The following is a 19,061-nucleotide window of genomic DNA, read 5'->3' as shown; positions in this document are numbered from 1 at the left end:
CCCCCAAAACCCTCAACAGGCCCATCCTCAGCCTTGGTTCCTGTGTATAATGCTATTTGCAGCAGACTTGTTCATTTTGTCCTGTGTCCCATTTGGCTTTTGTACACAACAATGGATACTGGAGCCAGTTCATCCCAATTGACCCAACTATCTAGCCCACACTTATGTTGAAGAGTGCTACCACCTGTCCAGCCAGGTCTACCCCCAGGCCTGGTTCTCATGCTCACTGGTGGAAGCTGAAGCCCATCAGAGAGGTGCCCACAGTTTCCCTGCTAGGTCACTCCCAGATCTTGCACTTTCCAGGTGGTTCTGCAGTCTAGCTTGACAGAACTTGCCCCCAGTCCTAGCACTTGCTAGCTGATGCTGCAAAAAAAGCCCAGCGAGCCTACACTTACGCTTATGTGTGTACCAGTGGATACAAATGGTTACACCAGCATGACTTTTCCCTTTAACAGCTCCTATGCAGGCCAACAGGTTTTGTAGCCCTGCCCAACCTGGTCTGCCCCTGGTCCTAGTTCTCAGGTTCACCAGTGGGAGGAGTGGCCCGGCAGAGTCTTCACTGTCCCCCTACTGAGTTAACCCTGTCCCCACAACCATTGCCACTAGATCTCACATGTGCTGATGGGTGCTGTGGCCCAGTCTGGCATGGCCTGCCCCACCATGGCATTTGCTGACAGGTGCTACAGCCTGGCCCATCTGAGCCTGTTCCTAGTTCCAGCTCATGTTGGTGGGTGCTACGGCCTAGCCCCGCCAGCCAGCCACCAGTCCCAGCCTTAATGTGAACTGCCTAGTGTTGTGGCCCAAACCAGCCAGTCCTGCACCCCATGCTGGTTCTCGCATCTGGCAGTGGGTGTCATGAATTGGCCCAGCCTAGCATACCCCTCCAAGACTTTACCCACATGTATGCTGGCTGGTACTGTCTCCTAGCCTGGTCTGGGCTATTCCCAACCTTGGTTCTTAAGTTCATCTGCAGGGACTGAGTCCTGACAGAGGAGTTCCTCAAGTTCCTCTCTCAGGTCTCCTCTCAGTTGCAGATCTCATGCACACCAGTGGATCCTTGACTCAGATTGTTTTAGTCCACCTCCTGCCTTGACAATTAAAGTGGCCTTACCCAGCTGGCCCACCCCCATTCTGGCTCTTACTGTTGGTTGCTACAGCCAAACCATGCCTGTTCTACCCACAGATCCAGCTCTTGCATGGTTCAGCAGATACAAAGACGTAGCCCAGCCCATTCTATACCCATTCTGGCTCTAGTGAGCCACAGCAGTTGCTTAAGCCCAGCCCAGTCTAGCACACCCTAAATCCACTCCATACCCATGCCAAGATATACTGCAACCATGTCCATCCCAGTTTTTTGCCCCCATTCTGACTCTCATTCTCACCAGTAGGAGCCACAACCCATCTAGGGCATAATTTTACTTATTCTTAAGTTACTCCTTACCTAATACTTCAGCTAGAGAAAGGAGTGTTTTCGGGTGTTCATGATCTGAATCAATTTCATTTTTGGTTGCTGAATTTTCCAGTTCTGTATCAGATTTGTAGCACAAACAGAAAAGCCAAGGAAGTTACCATCTCATTCTCAAGCCCAAGGTCATTTGCTGTTTTCAAGCTTTCTCCACATAAATTAATTCTGTTATACCATTTTCAATAGTTTTTAGTTGTACTAATAAAAATTCTAAGCAGACAAACCATAGGCTATTCTTGCTTACTAGCCTAGAGCATACACTTACCAATGAATATTCATGTAACACGTATTGCCTGACCAATTGCAGCCTGTGGATGCATGTAATGAACATTGATGTCACAAATGTTCTGCACTTGCTTCTCCTGCAAAGTTCACGTCATGTATTGTTTCGAATTCCCAGAAAGTGAGGTTTTCACAGGAAATAAGACATTTAGTTAGCTTCATGAACTGTGCCACATCAACTGTGCTGTTTTTTTGAAACTATTTTCCTGACCTGTATATTACATGGAGCGTTTTATGAAGTTTTGCCATTGTCACAGTTGCTACAGAATACTATGAAAATAGTAATGTCCCTTTGAAGAATGTTGTGCCAACAACCTAAGAGGAAGAATTTTAAATAAATAAATAAAATTTAAATAAAAATTTTAAAGCAGCTATGCCTCAATACACAGATATGAACATGCCGGAACAGATGACAAGACAGTAATTCCAAGCTAAGAAATGCAAGATAGAAGGAAAAGTCAGTTTGAAATTTTTTAGCTCAATAATGGAAAATTAGAACTGAAATAAATAACTAAAATTGAAAATTCAACTGGTGCAATGAACAGGAGGAAGAAGAGGAGGAAGAGGAGTAAAGCCACATACTGGAAGACAGGACAACAAGAACTGACCCAAAAGAGTTCAAAATCCGCAAAGGACAAACATTCACATATTGAGCAGCTTAGAAAATCCCAGGCAAGATAAACCAGAAGACACATCAGAGTCAAGTCTGTAAACACGAGAGAAAGATCTTACAATTAGCAAGATACAAATAAGACTTGTGGAAGAAAAGCAATTCAAGTAACACAGGGTTTAGAGATCATGGAAGAAGGAAGTAGCATTATATTTTATTTTTGACAACCCAGAATCCATACCCTGAAAACATCTACTCCAGAAATGAGAAGGAAATCAAGATGTTTCAGATGAAGGAAAATTAAGAGAAACTGTCATCAACAGAACTACCCTAAAAGAACTTCCTTAAGTAGAAAGGATATAAAAAAAAAAAACCTAGAATATTAGGATTTCAAAAAACACAGAATGTGGTAAGCAGAAATATAGAGAAATAGAATTTCCTTTTTTTCTGTCCTTTTGAGGTTGTAGTTGATGTTGAAACAAAAAGTATAATGTGTCTGATGTGGTTCTAAACGCATTTACTGAAGGTATTTAGGACCATGATACTAAGAATGTCAGAGAAAATAGGACAACTGTAATCAGTGATGTATATATAGTAAAATACTATAGCAACCACTAATAAATGGTCCCCAAGAACATGCTACAACAAAAGTACATATAAATCAAAACAGGATTTGAAAACTAGTCAAGTAACCATATATTTTTTAAAAAGAGATGAGAGAACAAAGGTAAAAATGTATACCTTTAAAAAATGTATACCTTAAATAAATCTTTAAAATAAAATGCTATACTTCAGTGCATCCGTAATAATTAGGCTACACATAAGTGGTCTCATATGATAAGTAAAAGAATGGCAGATCCGTTTTAAAAAATCAACCCAGTATACAATCTACAAGACATTCACTTTAACCATATAGCGGGCTTAACCACAAAAGATTGAAAACAATTTGTGTTTTGCAAACAATAATCAAAGGAAAGCAGAATCAGTTGCATTCATGCCTGGTAAAGTTAATCTCATGTAAAGGAAACTACCAGAGATAAGGAAGAACATCATATAATGATAAAAAGACAGTCTACTACAAAGACATAGCAATCCTCAAAGCTTACACACTAAACAACAGAAAAACATGTGACGCAAAAGCAGAACTGTAAAAAGAAATAGACCAATCCACAATTATAACTGGAGACTTTAACGCCTCTTCTCCAAAAATTATAACTATCTAGACAGAAAGTTGGTCAGGATATAAAACAGCTCAGCAAGTCCTAATCAATATTTATAGAGCATATGCTATACCACATTATCAGAATAGACATTCTGTCAGAGTGCCCAGAAAACATATATCAAGATAGAAGACATCCTGAGTTGTTAAAAAATGTTAAGATAATTTAAATCTTACAAAGTATGTTCACCAATCATAATGAAATCAAACTAAAAATTAAATAGCATAAATAAAGTAATATTCCCAAACACTTATAAACAAAATAACATGTCTCTTAAAAAATCTGTGGAGCAAAGAGAAAGTCTCAAGAGAGATTTTTAAAGTCACTAAATTGGGATTAGCATTGTGGTACAGCCAGTAAAGCTGCCACCGGGACACCAGCACACCACATGGCATTCGTGCTAATCTGGGCTGCTCTAGCTCCAATCGAACTCCCTGTTAATGGTGTGGGAAAAACAGTGGAAGATGTCCCAAGTGCTTGGACCCTGATACCAATATTGAAGATCCAGAAGAATCTCCTGGCTCCTGGTTTCAGCCTGCCCAGGCTGTTATAATCATTTGGTTAATAAGCCAGCAGATGGACGATCTCGCTATCAACTCCTGAATGGCAATAAAAATTCAGTATATCAAATTATATGTGACATAGCTAAGGCAATGTTGAGAAGGAAACTCAGAGTTTTGAAAAACTGGAAGTCTCAAATCAGTTTTCTGAGTTTCCACATGAAAAACCCAGACAGGAATACTGACTCTTTGAAAGAGTGTTTGAGTAAACACATCTCTGGCCAGATTGACAAAATTAAAACAGAGAAGAAACACAAATTATCAATGGCAGTAACAAAACTGAAATCCCAATATATAAATATTTCATAAATAATAGCACAGGTAATTTGATAACTTAGATAAAAGTCTATAAATTTGTCAAGAAAAGGCAAACTTCTGTTCTTATGGCTCAGGTGGTTAAGTTCCTTCCACTCACAGGGGAGACTTGGATTATGCAGAGAGGGGCTTTTTGGTGTTTCTGCTTCTCAAACAAATAGATTTTACCACAGTTTTTTTGGTAGGTATAGGTAAGATTTTCCAAAAGTTTATATTAAAAGCCAAAGGAACAAGAATAGATAGCACAGTGGCCTGGGAAAGCAGTTGAGGATGTCCCAAAGCCTTGGGACTCTCCACCTGCATGGGAGATCCAGAAGAGGCTCCGGGTTCTTGGCTTCAGAACAGCTCGGCTCTGGCCATTGGGCCGCTTGGGGAGTGAATCATTGGATGGAAAATCTTCCACTCTCTCTCCTCCTCTCTGTATATCTAACTTTCCAATAAAAATAAAATCAATATTTAAAAAAAAAAAGGATAGCTGGAACAATCCATCTACCGACTATTAGGAGTTGCTATGAAGCTACAATAATTGAAACTATGAGGTAGTTTTTTGTTGGAAAGACGTAAAGATCAATGATACAGAACAGAACTGAAAACCCAGAAATAGATCCACACATGTACACCCAAACTGATTTTTGACAAAGTGCAAAAGCAATTCATTGAAAGATAATCTTTTCCATAACTGGTGCTAGGATGATTTGAAATTCTTCTTTTTTTAACCTGTATGCTGATGGCTGATAGTTTGATTTTTTTTTAAGAGTTTATTTAACCATTTGAAAAGCAGTGCAAACATGAGAACGTTCGAGTTCATCCGGTGCTTCATGCACCAAATTCCTGCATCAGCTGAGGTTTTGCCAAGCCAAAGCCAGGAACTCTGTCCAAGATTCTCATAGAGCTGGCAGGGTCCTGCGTACATGGGCCAGTATCTGCTGCCTCCCAGAGTCCATTTGCAGGATGTAGAAGTGGGGCTCTCATGTGGGATGCAGAAACACCAGGTAGCAGCTTAATCCTTTGTGCCGCAGTGCCTTTCCCTGAGTTTACATTCTTAAACAGGAAAACAAATCCAATAATAAAGTGTCAAAATTCGCAGTATATGGGGAAGGTTGAAAGAAAAATATCATAACCACTACAGCAAAAATGCCAGGATCTAACCACGCCCCAATCAAACACCCTGGTCATGCTGCCACTGCCCATATCGTGGCGTTCCTATCGTTGACACGGGGGAACAGTAGTCAGAGGCCCTAATTTCGTTTTTGCCAACACTGATCCACACTATCCACTTTTCCCTTCATTTTACAATGAAGTCCAGTGAAGCTGCGTCTGATTCCCTAAACCAAGTGATAGCTAGTGCCTGACTACAGAAGAATCTAGGGGAACAAGGTCTGGCTTCCAGCTTGGAGAAGTTGGGTTTAAAATATGGCAGATTTTCCAAATATTGGAAGATATTTAAAAAAAAAAATACTTGTTCGGTTGGCATTGAAGCGCTGCAGGTTAATCTACCACTTGGGAATCACTCTCTATCAGAGGCCAGTCTGAGTGTTGGCTGTTTTACTTCTGATCTGGCTTCCTGCTAATAAACTTGGAAAAGTGTCCAATGACAATCCCAGGACTTGGACACCTGCCACCTATTTAGGAGACCCAGATAGAGTTCTATGTCATGGTTTCATCCTGGTCCAGTCCTGGCCATGGCAGACACCTAGGGAGCTAAGCAGAAGATGGATAGATAGAAGTTTCTCTCCTTCTCTCTCTCTTTCCCCTCTCTGTCCCCTCTCTCTCTTTCTATCTCCCTTTCTTTTGTACCTTTGCCTTTCAAATAGATAAAACAAATCTTAAAAAAAAAATCAGTTATTGCAGGTAGAAAGCCATGCTTTGCAGAAAAAACAAAAACGAAACAAAACTCCCCCCAAATCTAAAGATTTGCTTGCTCATTTATTTGAGAGGCAGAGAGCTTTCATCATCTGTCCAGTTCATCAAGTACACACACCTAGGGTTGGGCCAGGACAACTCCAGGAGCCAGGTATTTAAACTGGGTTTCCCATATTAGCAGCAGGGCCACAGAATTTGAGCCATGATTGCCACTGCTCTCCAAGTATATGTTACAAGGAAGGCAGAATTGAGAATGAAACCAGATTTCAAACCAATCATTCTGTTAAAATATACAAGTGTCCCAAATTGCATCTTAATTTCTGTGCCAAATGTTAGCCCCCTACTTTTTAAAGACTCAAAAAATACTTTTCAAATTCTAGTGAATAGGCGGGGATGAGAGTGTTATTAGGTAATTTTTCAATTCCCCCCGCCTCCCAGTTCATGGTATTCTTTATTTCTTGATTTGATAATATATTACATTTTGTAGAAAGTGATACGTTTCACTTCTTAGCATATGTATTAGCATATAAATTGTGCCTCACATTTCTTAGTTTTAATTCTCCATTGACATATATTCTTCTAATTTCTAATTTTATTTTATGGATCCTTTTCAAAATTACAAACTTTTATTGGCATAGCAAACTTAGAATCATAAAAGCAACTAAACCATTTGAAATCCAGGACCCTATAATGAGTCTGCTGCTATGATAATGCACCAGGCATTAGAAAAGCCCCAGGGTTCTCCCAGAAGCCTTCTTTTGCCCGCACCATCATCCAGATCTGACCAGCACAATGGAGAACTATTAGCCTCAAAGGGTTTCAAACTCTAGCCAGAAGTAGAGCTTATTTTCAGGAGGTGGAGCTAAAAATAGGAGGAAGAAGTTGTGTTCTCATGTAGTCATTACAATCATCAAGGTCTGATTCTCAAAGAGCTAGTTCCAAAGCTCAGCTTCACTTCTTAAGTGAATAAGATTTGCCCACATCTTTCATTTGGCAACAGAAAAATGTGTAGTCTGCCTCTAAACCTATTCTAGATCTATTTGTATGGTTTCTCATGATAAGGGGTCCATAGAATAATTTTCTTTGGAGGCTGATTGTCTCTCAATTAAATCTTATTCTTTTTCTAAAAATATTTATTTATTTGAGTCTGAGCCTTAGACTGCTTGGCAATCCTGACACAGCAAAAACTGATTTATGCATTTGAAAGACTGAGACACAGAGCGAAAGATATACACACGCACACAAACACACAGACATAGGGAAGGAGAGCGGATAAATCTTCCTTGGGGCAGTACATTCTTCAAATTTCTTCAGATGTCTTGAACATCCGTGGCTGGGCCAGAGCAAAGCCAAAGCCAGGGACTTCAAATTCCCATCAGGCTTCAGTGTGGGTGGCAGAAGCCCAAGTACTTGTACTTGGTCCATCACTTGATGGATCACAGGTCTACCAGCAGGGGAGGCTGGTTTGGGATTTCTGAGAGTCAGTTATGAAAACTAGACATTCCAACAGCAGGTACAGGTTCCCAAATGGCAGCTTAACTGGCTGTGCCACAACACCCACCTTCCAGACAAATCTTACTTTGCAACAAAAGTTTTCTTCCTTTTCTTTCCAGATTGTCCTAAGTTTTTGAAAGCCTGTGGTCCACAAATATAGAATTGGCGGATGTAACTTGATTTTAGTACAGCAGTCTCAATCTGGGTGTCAGTGCTGTGTTGAAATGTAAGCGTTATTGGATTTATGCTATCTATATTTAAAATACTGGTGGATTCCTCTAACCTGGAATGCCTAACTGTTCCTGCTGAGGTTTAGAACCATGCTCTGTTACCCAAGAGAAAGACTCAAGGATGGTCTACAAATCTAAGGGCCAGGCACTTAGTCTACACCACCACTGCTGGGTCTCCTGCAATCCAGTTAAAGGTGGTCCTGAAGAAACTAGTTTTCTTCTGTGTACCTTGGAGGTATACAGGCTGTCATGATGAACCCCCTACTTCTCTCCCACACTTCCTTCCACTCTGTGCCTTGGAGCAGTGACAAGCCATGGAACAACTGTTCAATCCTTCTCTAACTTGAGATCCTCCTCTGTAGGGAGAGGTAGAATAAAACTAGCTTGCTTCATTCAGAGCTTGAGATTCACTCACTTAGAGAAATAGACTATTCTAGTTCCATTATGGAAGTAGAAATCTAATTCGACTTCCATTCATATTGTTATATTGATAAATGGCTGGTAAGCCTTTCGAGTCTCTTCTAGCAGTGCCCGGGTCTCAATTCTTAATTCTTTTCAGTTTTAAGTGAAAACTGGGATCCCCATGCTTATTGCATCTGCCTCTGATCAAAGCACAGGAGAGTCTCCCATAACTGCAGACAAAGACACAGCACTCTCCATATCTGGCCTAGGTGGAGCTGTCAGTTCCAAATAAAGAAAGGTAGTAAGGATGGGACAAGGCTTGGACTCAGGCAGCTCCCTGGCACCCAGAGGGAAAGACAAGCAGACACTAAACAAGCAAACCAATAAATCCTGCAACTTGTAGAGGTGATAATGGTTGTGAAGAAAAATATAGTAAAAAAGGGGGGAGAGGGACTCTAGAAGGAGGGAGTGAGATGGTAAAGAAGTGTTACTTTTGATAGGGTCATTTGAAACTTGAGCAGAATTAATCAGCCACATGAGGACCTGAGAGAAAACTGAATTCTTCTTCCTGTTTGCTGGGAAGTCATCCCACAGATTTAAAAAAGAATAGGAAAAAATAAAATAAAAATAGGTGGAAACAGGAAGACTGGAATGGAAGCTACTGGAATCATCTACAAGATTCAGACAAAAGTGATTAGAATCTGAATTAAGATGAGAGCAATGAAGGTGGCAGGAAGCAGCTAATGTCAAGATACATACACTTCTCCTATTCCAACATGACACCAATAGCATTAATTGCCAGAGTTCATGTGAAACGAGATTGAGGTATGGCTATCAAGCATAATACTTGGGTTTGATGCCTGAATACCTCAGTGAATGGTAGTGCCAATTTTTGAAGCAAAGAAAATCGAGGGAGAAAATGATTGTGAGTGGATACTTAAGGAGACTCGGTGTGGGATTTTTAAATTAAGGGGTTGTTACACACTGAAATTGCAGGTGTTCAGTAAGACATCAAATAAAATACTTAGAACTCAAAAAGAAAAAAGGTCAAAACTAGAGAGAGTAACTTGGAAATTTTAACTTAGGAAGATTCTCTTTTTAAATGTATTGATTTGGAAGGCAAAATGAAAAGGGGATGGAGGAGAGAGAGAAAGAGAGAGGGATAAATCTTCTAACTACTGGCTCACTCCCAAATAGTCACAACAATGAGGGCCAAAGCCAGGAGCTTGGAATTCCATTGAAGTTTCCCATATGGTTGGCAGGTATTCAAGCACTTGGGCCATTTTCCACTACCTTCTCAGGTGCATTATAGGGAGTTTGATGGGAAGAAAACATCAGGGACTCAAACTATTACTCCAACATGGAATGCTGTCATCGAAAACTCTGGTTTAATCCATTCTGCCACATTGCCAGACCTGGATTATCTTTAAAGCCAAGGAATCAGAAAATTTATGAATGCTCCAACACTTGTTGGCAAAGCAGAAGGATAAGCAAACATTAATAAGAATGACGTTATGATTTTTATCTCTGTGTATGTATTTGTGAACATATCTTGATATTTAATTAGAAATATTTCATGGGGTATCCATAAAGAAATCTGTATGCACTAGATTATTCTGTATTTATCATTTTTTTTTGTTAATCATGTACCAATCTACTTTGATTTAAAAATCAGCTCTTAAATTTCTGGCTATACTACTTATTTTCTAGGCTATGAACTTCCATGCTTTTATATTACTTTCTTATTTTGCTTTAGATCAATAATGTTATTATCTATAATCAAATATGTGTTATTTTTATGGTGAATTAGTTTTTTAATTAATATATTTTAAATGCCTTATAAAGACCTTTAAATGAGTACATTTTCTTCTAAGCACTGTTTTGGCCCTATTTCAGCACATTTTGATATGCAGAGCAGTATTTATTATTACTTGAAAATAGATTTTATTGCATTCTTAATTTCTTTCCTAAGCCAATTTTTACTTATAAAATTATTTTAATATCCCCAGAAATCAAGTAATTTGTTAATATTTTCATTTTTCATCTCTTCTTTAAATGTGTTATGATTAAAGCAAGTGCTGGGCAGAATTCCTAGTATTAGGAGGTTGGTGGTTGATATTTAAAAATGCTTTCATGGCCTATTTAAGAATTTTGTGGGTGACAATTACACACAGATATATTTTCAACTTGTGTCACCTAATCTCACAACAGTTTGTTCAATTTGTCTGAGTAATGATCCTGTCTAAGTATTCAATATTTTCACTAATTAGTTTTTTTTTTTCATATTGATGCTGTCTGTCCTTGCCTTTCCCACCCATGAGTGTCACCAGTTGTTTTTTGTCTTGTTTTGAATGATCTTGGCCTTCAGAGGTTCGATCGCAGGACTCCCAACAGGAGGTGTCTGTGACGAGTTCGGATGTGCTAACACATTTATTTGTTCCCCCATTCTTTTTTTTTTTTTTAAGATTTACTTATTTTTGTAGAAATGCAGATTTTATGCAGAGAAAAGGCAGAGAGATCTTCCATTTGCTGGTTCACTCCCCCAGATGCTACCACGCAGGGCCCAATAACTTTTATCTTTGAACTGTGCCTTCGTGTCTTTGAGGAGTAACTTCTCCTTAAATGGAATCCCAGCCTACACACAACTGTATCACACAAAATTCAAAATAAAAATATATTCAAAAAAATAAATACTATATGGAATACCCATCAAACTCTTTAGCATATTTTTATAGAGCTTCATAAACCATCAATAACTTTTCTTAAAAATAAATAAATGAATAAATGATAGATAACTGGAGTGTACTGAGTGTAGGTAGCATACTGTTGTCTGTGCCCAAGTGTGGGGTGAGAGCTCAGGGTGATACCCAGATTGGGTATAGTGTATCTCCTCTTCTGTCACAAAAATAAGCATATTAATATAAGAAATGAGCAAAGAAGACAGTATGACTCTTTAAAAAGAACACAATAATACTTCAATCTTAGGCTGTGAAGTTGGAAAGAAGAGCAAAATGTCTGAAAAGGAAGTCAAACAGTTCTATAGTTACTCAGAAACACAGAGGAGCAATCACAGGAGTCAATGAACCTGGTGAATGACATGGACGATAAATTCTGCCAGGAAACAGAAATGCTGACAAACAGAATCAAACTGAAATCTTCAAAACGAAGAATTCAATACGTCAAATAAAATATACAGCAGAAAGCCTGGACGAAAGAGTTTGTTCACTGAGTCCAATAAAAAATATCTGGCTGGGAGAACAAAGTTTTTGTCCCAAGGCAAACATCATTTTTAACCCTTTTTTCAGTCATGCTCTAACATATAAATACATATACATACAAAGGATTTGGGGAATGAATAATATTTTGCATATTTCATAATCTTGTTTATTTTAAAATGATAAATTGTATGTTTCCACATACACAATCTTTTTTTCTTTTTAAAAAGATTTGTTTTTATTTGAAAGGCAGATTTATAGAAAAAAAGCAAAGAAAGAGAAAGAGGCAGAGACAGATCTTTCATCCCCTGGTTCACTCCCCAAACGGATGAAGAGACCAGAGCTGATCTGATCTGAAGTCTGCAGCTACAAGACTTTTCTGGGACTCCTACATGGGTGCAGGGATCTAAGGACTTGAGTCATTCTCCGCTGCTTTTCCCAGGCCATAATCAAGAAGTTGGATCAGAAGTGGAGCAGCCAGGACAAGAACCAGCATCCATAATCGATGTCACCACTGCAGGCAGAGAAGTTTGCAATATCATCACACCGGCTCCCTTCTCCTTTAATTTATGATTATGACAGAATTTGTTTAATTAGTTGTCTTTCATTGAATGTTTAAGCTGTTTCTGCTTTTATTTTTTAAAAAATTGACATTTTTATATCCAGCAAGGTATACATTTGTTTATGTATGCATCTCTGTACCTTTACTTAAGTATAATAAGAACAATAATTCTAAAAACTGGATTGTGGGATCAAAGAGCATGCCAGCAATATTCTTTATTATCTATTATGGTTAAATATTATATTGCCCTCTCTTTTATTTTAACCAATCTTTGATTAATGACATTACAATTACTTTCATTTCTTAGCCAACAGATATTATACATTCTTTGCATATTGATTTTGATTTTTAGAAGTTTTTAATTACAGAGAACTTACAGATATCATCAGGGCTCTTGTGAGTTACAAAATTGCTTTCTTATGTAAGAACAGTTTTCTTTCCTTTATTTTCACATAGCACTGAGTATTTCCAATGCTAATCTTTCCATTTGATGAGCCTTTGTGTCAGCATTGTATTGGTTTAGAAGTAAGCAAGTCTCTGACCAGCTATTCTGGCACCTTTGCCCATGCCTTCAGAGTAACGTATACTTTAAGTACCACCCATCTGAACTATATTATTCTGTTTTCCAGAAAGCCTAAGTTGTAAATGTTTAATCCTGGAAAGTTTTTCTATTTCATTCAGATTTTAGCCATAGAAACCAGTCTGAACATATCCCCCCCGTCTTAGTCTCTCAGGACCGACACCAGGACATCAGACTCATGCTGAGACGAACACAGAGATGATTGCTTCTGTACTCCAGATGAGTCCTTTGAGGGCTTTTGTATAAAGTCCCAAGCCTCCACCCATGAGCATGCGTCCAGACTGACTCACACCCTGCTCCTTCCCTTTTAATCTACTTTGTGTGAGTGTACAGTTTCTATCAAGCTTTATATAATTGTCTCTAATAAGTAAAAAGATTAAAGGAAGTCTAACAGACTTCCTGGGAATCAGGTGTCTGAACTTTATGTAATTCTTGGATTTGTGGCGTCTATTTTGTCTCTCTGTTGGATTATCTTGCTGTTTTTCTTTATTCTTAGATATATTCTAGCAATGGCATATGATAGAATCTTAGATGAATAAAATCTTTCTTTGTTCATTAGGACACCTATAGATCTAGGATCATTGAGTATCCCAAATATAGACATTTTAAACCATAAAAAGAGCAAAGGAAGATTTAATTCATACATTTTTTTTCATTTTCTTTATTTATATAAAAGGTGAATAAAGGTCCTGTATTTCATATATATTTATGTAGATGTAGTAATATATTGATACTGCCCACCCCACCCTCTCTCCCACCCAATTCCCACCTTCTGCCCGCCACTGTTATTTTTTTTCAGTTTTTACAATGCTATTATTTCAATATATTTTATAATCACAAGTTTAACCTTCCACTAAAAATTTAACATAATACATAGGAAAAGACACTGCTCAAGAGTATAGAAAAGAGTTGTAAATAATAATCAAATCTCAAAGCATTAAAGCATAATAGATTCCTGTGTTTCAGAATAAAAGATTACTTTGAAGCATTTTCTTCCAGTTACCCACTGGAATTATCCAATTCTTCCCCAAGGTATCCTCCTACATTCCAAAGCAAACAATGTTTAAGCTGATTAGTTCGTTATCTGAGGGAGAAGGAATGGAGGGAGGGAGAGAGAATGAGTATTTCTTATCTGCTAATTTACTGTACTCCTGGCGGTGGGCCAAACCAAGGCTAGGAGTCATGAACTCCCCTGGGTCTCCTGTGGTGGGGTACTTATCCATCATCTGTTGTCTTCTACGGGGCATGCCAGTGGGAAGACGGGTCAGAAGAGAGTAGAGACTAAAATCCAGGCACTCTGATTTGATAGGTGTAGTGTCCTGAGTGGCAGTTGAACCACTACGTGGAACTCCATCAATTTCTTATATATTTTTACATAGGTATTTTAGAATAGATAAATACACAAAATTTTTCCTTGTATATAAATGATATCATATCAGACTACACTTTGTAAATCTTTTTCATATCCATACACAAAACATCCTTCCTTATCCTCATGAATGGCTCCAAATTATTCCACCGTATAAATGTGTCAGTTTCTTTTACTGTTTCATCACTTACCAATATAGTGAATTTTTTTAAGCATGTTATTTTTTTCAAGTAATAGTGTGTTCCATAATCAAATACGTCGTTTATTTCCCTGTCCTATTTGAATGACATTTCCTGGGAGAGGAATTGTCAGGATAATGAACTTCTGTATCTTTGATTGATATTACAGAATCACTTTTCATTTAAGTCTATGTTATATTTTTTTTTGCCAAAATATATTTTAAAACCTTTTTGATACTTGAGATTTGATAAGTGAAGCATGGCATCTTAGTGTAATTTTAATTTGCATTGTTTTGTGAGTGAAGGTGAGGATGTTCCCCTGTGCTCTGGTCTTGTACCCACTTCTCTGTCGGCTGGTAATGTTTTCTCACTGCTTTTTAGAGCTCTTAGTACACTAGGAACGGACATTTTATGCTGTGGTTAAACATGTGCCCAGTTTTTCATTTGTCTATTTACTTTGGGTCTGTACTAATCTTGGTGATTTAAAAAAAAATAAAATAATTCTCAGTAAAAGTGAGACGTATCAGTCTTTTACAACCTCAAAATTCTTGTCCTTTCCTCCATGTTCCTCAGTTTCTTACATTAAACTTATAATTTATTTTATAAATTTAACTGTTGACCCATTTGAAATTTATCCTGCATAATAGCTGCAGCAAAGGACTTAATTGATTTTTCCCTAGATGGGCACCTAGTATGTTTCACCATTGACTGAGTAATCCTTGTTTTCTAATAAAAATGCTTGTAGGCATTCACTGGAGCTAGATAATTTAATTTTTTAGATACAACTCTTCTTTATGATGCTTCTTCAGAAAACTTTTATTGCTTTTTTAGCATTTATAAAAATTTAATCTGCTTGTCTTGCTTAATAAATGCTATTGATGTTTTTAATTGTGGTTGCAACATTTTTATGGATACTTGGAGAATTGATATCAATTTCCTCTAAGTGAATCATTAAACATTTTCCAATTGCTCAGGTCTTCTGTGCCTCTCAGAGGCATTTGAAGCTTTCTTCATGTAAATCTTTCCTTATTAGATGGCTTTCTAATAACATCATATTTCCTTGTTGTTGCTTTTGCAAATGAGGTCCCAGCCCTTCTTTATATTTTCAAATTGGATTTGTATTTGTGAAGGCTTTTGATTCTGAATATAAATTTGTTGCCTAGCTCCGTTGTTAAATTATTGCTTTTTTTTTCTTTTTTTTTTTTTTTTGGCTATTTCCTTGAGTTTTCCATATAAGCATATCATTTGAAATGAAAGGTATTTCATTTCTTCTTTTTCAATAACATACATCTGAGGCTGGTCTTGTGACAAAGCAGGTTAAAGCCACACCTACAATGCCAGCAATCCCTTTCATTGGCAGTTCGGGTCCTAGATGCTCCATTTCTGATCCAGCCCATTATTAACGTGCCTGGAAAAGCATCAGGAGACGCCTGAGTACTTGGACCCCTGCAGCCCACAGGAGAGACCAGAATGCAGTTGCTAGCTCCTGGCTTCAGCCCAACCCAACCGTGGCAAAGCTTAGCAGCCATTTTGAAGGAGAACCAGAAGGTGAAAGATCTTTATGTCTCTGTTGCTCCTTCTCTTTTGGTAATTTTGCCTTTCAAATAAATAATAAATCTTTTTTAGAAAAATCTTAAAATGGTAATTTTTTATCTTTCCTAATCATAATGAACTAAAGTATCATTAATTTTAATTAATTTGTTCAGACTTAAAGGAAAAGTATAAGGGCTCTTGAAAGAATTCATGGGAAATCTGTATTATTAAAAATAACATACACAGAAATTTTGGAATTTTTTTGACACTACAATAAATTTTTTAGATTATTGACTGATTTTATTTGAATGATAGACAGCCAGAGATCCTCTATCCACTGGCTCACTCCCAAATGCCTGCAGCACATCACAGGGAGGATATGGTGGCCAAGGCTGAGTCTGGATAAAGGCAGGAAGGAGCTGGGAACTCAACCCAAGTATCCCATATAAATGTCAAGGAACCAAGTACATAAGCTAGCACCTACTGCCTCTCATGCTATTACCAGATAGTTACCAGATAGCTGAATTCAGAAGATGGAGACGAGATTCAAACCCAAGCATTTGGTATGACTTAAGGGCATCTTAAGTGGGATTAAAAAAAAAAAAAGCATTTATTTTACTTTTTAATTGGAAAGGCAGATATGCAGAGAGAGGGAGATACAGAGAGAAAGAACCTTCATTTGCTGGTTCATTTTCCCAAGTGGCTGCATCAGTCACAGCCAAGTTGATCTGAAGCCAGAAGCCAGGAGCTTCTTCTGGGTCTCCCATGTGGGTGCAGAATCCCAACGTCTTGGGATATCTTCTACTGTCTTCCCAGGCCACAAACAGGGAAATGGATGGGAAGTGGAACAGTTGGATTGGGAACTGGCTCCCATATGGGATCCTGGCGAATGCAAGGCCATTAGGCTATGTCGCCAGGCCCTCTAAGAGGGATCTTAAACAGCTAGGTCAAATATCTACCCTTAAACTTTAATTCAATTTCCCATGATCATTTAGGAATAACACTGCATATAAATTTAAGTTGAACACCTGTAATTTCCTGAAATACGTAGCTTTCCATGGTTCAATACAGATAGATCCATGCACTCATCAGATTAAAAGGCAGCTGCTAAGATCTGAGAAGAGGACGTGAGAAAGACAGAAGTCTGAATAATGGAGTCCCTCTATGAACTGCAATGAGGCAGAAATCTCTTTCAAACTGGCCACTTTCTCTCAGAGGCAAAGACTCATATTAATGTCTTTGCTGACCTCTTCTGGCAGACTTCACTGGTTATTTGTCAATTTACACGTAGACAAAAAGTCTTGGACTACCTGTCTGAAAAGATCTTTCAGGATCTCACAAGGCATTTTTAAAGTTCATACTCTTCTTTAAACTTTCCTCCTCCTTCTTTTCTGCCTTCATTAGCAAAACTTTAAATCTTTCTCCCTAGCTTCTCTTATTTTTAAATGCTTGGCTAGTCAAGCATCTCTGTGTACACAACTCTCTTGCCTGATGGACAAGATTTTTGATGGCTCAACTTACACAGTCTTTGGAAATGGTTCATCTGGAAAGTCACTAATGGTCATGGCAACGAGCAGTTACAGTGGGCAGGGGGAGGAGAATTTGTCTTGCTGCGAGTGTAGAAATAAGTGCAAAGCATAGAGGAATAACAGCTGTTACGCACTTGTATTTCAGAAAACTGGCCAGGAAGAAAAAATATAATATGTGGCAACTTAAAGGCTAAGATAACAAAAGGCCATTCATTCCTTCCCTCATTATTTAGGACATGTGCTGCTCATGCAAAAGATTCTCTGTCCTGCTGCTTGACCTCTCTCTTCATTTTGAATTGACTCTTGGCCTTGTACTGATTCAAATTTCCCATTAGTTTTTTACCTAAATGAATCCAGGGTGTCTGAACAAAATTGGTGGGTTCCAAGGAGATCAACTCTCACATCCTGGAATTTTGTTTCTATTGTCAAATTGTCACTCATTTGGGGGATGTTTTTTTGTAATGGTAAACCAGATATGTTTCTTGTCATAGAACTTCAAAGCCCAAACCCAAGAAATACATGGTTCATAATCAATACATTATAAAGTAAAAATCCAAGTCTCAACTTTGCAAGACTTACTAAAATGGCATCAAGTTCCAGTGTCCCTCATTTAATCAGCCTCCCCAGGATGCAATGACAATAGACAACGCTGACCAGAGGGAAGGAATTCAAGGAGGACATCCCTAGCTCCTTATCACATATCTCAGAGGCAATACAGACAGTTGAAGATTTATATCTTGCTAATTACCCCATGGAGAGATCTGACACTTATCAAAGTCCCTGGTTGGATGCAAAGTCCCACAGACCCATCCTGGTACCAGTAGAGGAGCAACACCTGTGCTTGCTTCGGCAGCACATATACTAAAAATTGGAATGATACAGAGAAGATTAGCATGTCCCCTGCGCAAGGATGACACGCAAATCTGTGAAGAAACAATAGCTGAGCAAGTCCTGGGAAGGCATGTGCAATCAACCCCAGAAGCTAAGAGAAGCTTAGATCTTCAAGCAGGAAGCTTGTGCTCTTGGTAGACCACAGTGGAATGGATGGCAAATCTTGACTCCTTTGCTAATGCACACAAAGGGGCTAAGTGAATGCCATGGAAGGTTGGCACCATCTTGAAGGTCCTTGGCCCCCACAGGTTACCCCCCTACTCAAATGAGGAGAGCTCAGCATTGAGAAGACACAGGTAGATGGCCAGTGAAGGGAACCTCAATGTAAAGTAAAGGAAGGGGTCCTCACAGAGTATCCAAGGAATTCACAAATGTGTTCATTGAGAAAAAGAACATTTGCCCACAAATTATATCAGCTAATTCAAGGATTAAAGAGCCACAGGCAATGCTCCCCTAATCTTTTCCTTGTGTGTGAACAACACAAGAACAGGGCAGACATGGGGTCTTAAGGTAAATCAGTAAGGAGTAAAAGAATAAGCTTCCCATTTATAGGACAAAAGTTACCCATCAGATATGGCCAGGGAAGAAAAACTCTTTAAATGAATGCGATATTGACATTCTAATGAAAAGGTCTTCAAAAAGCTTGTGGAAAATGAGGATTATCAGAAAATTATACATGGATCCAAACTTTGCATGAAAATAAATGTCTTTTTGTTCCGTTAATTTTTTGGAAGTGTCATTGTGTGCACAGAATCTCCTCTA

At 38.4% G+C, this 19,061-nt stretch overlaps 1 non-coding gene across 1 annotated transcript; it reads left to right on the top strand.

The window, feature by feature from the left end:
* Positions 1-18,245: 18,245 nt before the first annotated feature.
* On the top strand, positions 18,246-18,353 carry LOC121171039. Its single transcript, XR_005886085.1, has one exon. It is a non-coding gene; the product is annotated as a U6 spliceosomal RNA (small nuclear RNA).
* Positions 18,354-19,061: the final 708 nt, after the last annotated feature.

The sequence above is a fragment of the Ochotona curzoniae genome, unplaced genomic scaffold (genome assembly GCF_017591425.1).
Source record: "Ochotona curzoniae isolate NIBS_2020 unplaced genomic scaffold, NIBS_Ocur_1.0 scaffold_2476, whole genome shotgun sequence".
In the NCBI taxonomy this organism is placed as follows: Eukaryota; Metazoa; Chordata; class Mammalia; order Lagomorpha; family Ochotonidae; genus Ochotona; species Ochotona curzoniae.
This window is presented reverse-complemented; position numbering and strand designations above follow the sequence as displayed.